This window comes from Dioscorea cayenensis, chromosome 10 (genome assembly GCF_009730915.1).
Source record: "Dioscorea cayenensis subsp. rotundata cultivar TDr96_F1 chromosome 10, TDr96_F1_v2_PseudoChromosome.rev07_lg8_w22 25.fasta, whole genome shotgun sequence".
In the NCBI taxonomy this organism is placed as follows: Eukaryota; Viridiplantae; Streptophyta; class Magnoliopsida; order Dioscoreales; family Dioscoreaceae; genus Dioscorea; species Dioscorea cayenensis.
This window is the reverse complement of record NC_052480.1, coordinates 14,991,389-14,996,451: the sequence shown is the minus strand read 5'-3', so window position 1 is coordinate 14,996,451 and position 5,063 is coordinate 14,991,389. Positions and strand designations below refer to the sequence as shown.

At 44.4% G+C, this 5,063-nt stretch overlaps 1 non-coding gene across 1 annotated transcript; it reads left to right on the top strand.

The window, feature by feature from the left end:
• Positions 1 to 444: 444 nt before the first annotated feature.
• LOC120271307 lies at positions 445 to 551 on the top strand. Its single transcript, XR_005539923.1, has one exon. It is a non-coding gene; the product is annotated as a small nucleolar RNA R71 (small nucleolar RNA).
• Positions 552 to 5,063: the final 4,512 nt, after the last annotated feature.

Sequence of the window (5,063 nt, the reverse complement as noted above, 5' to 3'; positions counted from 1 at the left end):
TGGTTCTTCCACCTCGGATTGTAATTTGAGCTATACGGGTTCCCTTGAATTCGTTGCCCCCCAATGTAGTCAACATTCTCAATGGAAGCAACTGAGGAGCTAGCAATTGGACATTGGGCTGCATCATGCCCACCACCACAAGTGCTACAATTCATCATTGATTCTGACCTCGAACTACTGCCCATGAGAAAATCAAGCTTCTGAGTCAACACATCAACCTTTGCGGCCAAGGCATCATTGCTACTAACTTTGTACAGCCCAACAGTCTTCTGTGAAGATCCTCTTGAGGCCCAATGTGATTCATTGCTTGCCATAGACTCAAGTAATTGCTCGGCCTCATCGGGATACTTGTTGCTAAAGGAACCACCCGCTGCGGCATCAATGAGTTGGCGAGTAGCATAATTCTGCCCATTATAAATTATTTGTACTCACATCCACGAGGCAAAACCATGGTGGGGGCACCTTCTAAGGAGATCCTTGAATCTCTCATAGGCTTCAAACAATGTTTCGGACTCCCCCTGTTTAAAGGCTGAAATTTCTTGCCTCAACTTCGCCGCTTTGCTTGGCGGAAAGTATCTCCCAAGGAACTTCTCAACCATATCCTTCCATGTTTTAATAGATCCCGGAGATAAAGATGTAAGCCAATGATAAGCTCCGTCTCTCAAGCTGAACGGAAATAGTCTCATACGGATCGCATCGTTCGATACCCTATTAATCTTGAATGTGGAGCAAATTTGGAGGAACCGGGAAAGATGGCCATGTGCATCTTCATTCGCGAGACCATTGAATTGAACCGAGTTCTGGACCATGCCGATTGTACTAGCTTTAATTTCAAAATTGTTGGATGCCACGGATGGTGCTTGAACACTAAACTCATCACCTGTGAATTGGGGTCTTTCATACTCGGATAGAGTGCGTCGCTCTTCGGCCATGATTGAAGACTCTCTATCCTCAATTTTAATGTTTTGTGTACCCGACCTTCACCAACTTCTCTCAATGTCCGATGCAAAGTTCTTTCAATTTCACTATCCGGTGTAATCAATGTTGATGGATTTGAGCGTGTCATGCACAGTACCTTGCAAAACCAAGAAAGATGATAGAAAGTTAAGACCAAAGGAAAAGAAAAATAATGACAAGAAATGAGTAAAGAATGAAATGGCTAGATTAATAATCTAAAAGTTTCCTAGAATTCCTTAAAAGTCCCCAGCAACGGCGCCAAAAACTTGATTGCTTCCCTACAAGTGTACGAGATCGCCAAGTAATACCTCGTGTGAAGACAAGAGGATCGTATTCCACGGGGCTAAGGATCTCCTATTACTCCTTCTCGAGCTATTATCTAGCCTAAGATCTCAAATGATGGATTTTTACTCTACTAAAAGCAATTAAAACTAAAACAGGGTTATGAACAAATTAGAGAGCACAACCAATGAGCAAGCAAGAAATTCAATATAATGCAAACGCCTATGGATGTGGATCCCCTTGAGGGGTTATCATGCAACATGGATGATGATCTAAAGATGCAAGGGTAAAAATGGACCATGAGATTCCAAGATTAGAACAACCCCAATTTCTCGGCGATTGAACCCTAATCCCATACAAACATAGATAGGAATTTCTTCCAAATCTACATTCCTACGATTGCATTAAGTACGAGGAAATCTCACTTAGGAATAAACCTACTCTTCTTCAGATTAAACCAACATGGAGGGCTACCAAACACCCAATTTCTCGGCGTGATGATACAAGTATCCCCTTCTAATCCATTTATGATCTAATACATGCGAGCAAGTCACATCTACATGCATCACTCATAAAAGAGATACGGATTTCTCCTTAGTGTAGCACTTAGCATGAAAACAATGGATTAGATCTCAAATTTACCCAAGCATGGAATTAACAAGTTATCATCCAACATACATGATAAAACCCCCCAAGGTTCACCAACAACCGGTGGCCTTGGGGGTCTAGTGTGTCATCATCTCACAACAAGCAATACAAACAAGCAAAACATGAAACAAAAGCATAAATGACACTCCCTAGATGAAATGGTGAAGGAGGAGGTGAAGAATGTGCCGAATGACGCTTTCCCCGCCAAAGGAGTGCCAAATGACGCTTCCTCTAGCCGTGGGTCTCCTTTCTTCAAATCTTGGTAGATCTCCCCTTTGAATGATGTTGCCTTCTTGCCTTGAGAATCTTGGACCTTGGGCTTGGATGATCTTCTAGCTTCCTTGCCCTTTTTCTCCTCCACAAGGTCGCCCAAAAACTCCCAAGTGCTCTCCCAAAGTAGGCTAAGAAAAGGGCCAGCCAAAAGTCCTCTTTTCTGCCCTAAAAGTTTGTATTTATACCCCCCGAGGCATACAGGTCATATGGGGGTCGTATAGCACCCAAAAACCCTAGATTCGCGATCCATACGGGGTGCATACGGCCCCCATACTGGGTATTATGGAAATCTGGGCAGACACTTAAAATAAATCTGGTGCTACAGTGCATACGGCCCCCATACTGGGTAGTATGGGGGTAGTATGAAATTCCTGTTTTCTTCTCTTTTCGCCCAAATGATATTTTCTTGTTCTCTATGGCTTCCTTATGCCCTACAAAGCAAATAATAGATGATTAAGCGCAAAACGGGCATCAAACCTCACAAAATACATGCAAAGTGAATACGATATATGCATGAAAACATCTACATTTAGACACTTATCAATGGCATTACTGGATTCAGGGGCTAGTATCAACATCATGCCATACTCATTCTTTTATGCTAGTCTTGGGAGAGCCTAGGACCACTTGGATGACATTATAATTGGCGGACCAAACGGTGAGACATCTGACGGGAGCATTGAAGACGTGCTTGTCAAGGTTGACAAGTACATATTTCCTGTAGACTTCGTAGTGTTTGATGTTGATGAGGATGGGGATATTCCTTTGATACTTGGAAGCCAATTCTTGTGCACTTCCAAGGCACTGATCGACATGAACGGTAGGAAGTTGACACCGAGGGTGGGCGTCGACAAGTTGACCTTCCGCCTCACCGAAGCCATGCGACATTCTCTTGCCTTTGATGATACTCTTTTTGTTTGACACTATTGATGAACTAATTGATGAATATGTTTAGGAAATGTTGAATCAGGACCAGTACGAGGTGTGGCCGGACCAAGAAGTGGAAGAGGAAGAAGTAATAATGCTTGGTCTAGAGGAAAAAGTACCATCTACCCTAGGGATTGTGAAGAAGGTGCTCCGGAAGATGAAGCGGGCAAGGAGATGCCACAAGAAATGTCCCAAGGCTATTAGGGATGCACAAGAATGAAATAAGGATGACGGACCCTCAAGTGGTAACAAGCCCAACAACTCCCCCTCTACATTCAAAAGGCTTTGCTCATCGTGCTTCCAAGTCATGGGTAAGAGGGAGACCTTCATCTATGAGCCCCCGTGAGGTAAGAGAAGGTACATCAAGCTAAGTGATCTTAAACAAGCACTTCTTGGGAGGCAACCCAAGCATTTACTATTTTTCTAGGTTATTAGTTTAGTGTTTGCATGAATAAGGCTTTGAGTGTTGATGTCTTGATTTTTCAAGGCTATTGCTGTGATTTTCATGTGGATTATTTATTGTTATCGTGTGCTTAAATTTGTTTTGTGAAGTTTTTGGTCGTTTGAGCGGTTTTTTAATGTTTTCTCGGGGATATGTCACATTATAAGGCAGGCTCTAAGTGTATTTATATGTTCAGGAAATTTCTGGAGAGCCTCCAGAGTTTTCTAAGGCATCCAAAGAAAACGTACGTCCGTGTGGAATTTCCATATGGCCATGGGTCTTCACTGTGAGCTCATCTCGAGAGGACACAGGGCATGGACTCGCCCATGTGAATGACCTTGCGACAGTCACACGCCCGTGGGTAATTTCTGCATGCGCGTGTGTCCTCCTACAGAGACTTAGAGATTTTTCCTGAGAAGACACAGGGGCATGGACTCGCCCCTGTGGATGATCCTATGACAAACGCACTAGCGTGGGTAATTTCCACACGCCCGTGTGGACCTTTGTAGAAGAGTTCTCCTCCATCCTGAGAATACAAAGGGGCGTGTGGATCTTTGTGAAGGTCCACGCCCGTGTGGAATTTCTGGACGGGCGTGTAAAACACTTAGAAGAATTTCACGGGCTTGATAAAGAAGCTACAGGGGCGTACAATTGCCCCTGTGGGTCGGGCACATGGGCGTGGGAAATTTCCACACACCTGTGTGCATGTATTCAGAAGTATTGAGTTATTTTCCAGAGAGCACCCAGGGCATGCGTTTGCCCCTGCGGGCTCTCCTGTGGTGTCAAACGGGCATGGGATTTTCACGCCTCGTGGATCCACACGGGCTTGTGAAAATTCCACATGACCATATGGAATTCTACAGAATCAATTCTTGAATGCTTTTGATTGATTTATGTTTTAATTTTGTAGATATGGCACCCCGGTCAAAGAAGCAATCCGACTAGCGTCCATGTCAGCCTTCACCTGATCCGGATGACATAGAATCAGAGAAACACTGTAGCAATTACTATAACAGCACTGTTCACAGCCGGCCGAGAAATCAGAGAAACAAAGAGTCCACACGGGCGTGTGGAAATTATCCACGCCCGTGTGGAAATTCCGCACAGGCGCGTGTATCGTCCACGCCCGTGGAGTTACCCGATTCTAGCCCTATTTAAATCCGATTCAGCCCTGATTTTGGTATTCTTTTCTCCATCTTTTCCCCAACTTGCGGGAGGGCTTCGGCTAGAATTTCGAGGGGTATTGGCCAAGGTTTTGGAGAGGTTCTATGGCTCCGACATCGTGATTCCATTAGGGAGAAGGTTGGTAGGGGAGCTTCGATCGAGGCGTATCCTATACCGGACGAAGGAATCCTTGGACGACGAGTAGAGGACTTTCCATAAGACCATCGACACGACCATCGAGGGGGTTTCTTTATGGATTCATTGCTTTTACATTGGATTTCTTTGATTGTACTTAGCTCCATGGAGAGCTAAACCTCTAGTGGGTACTTGGGTGATTGTGAACCCTAGGATGTATTCGTTTCATCGAACT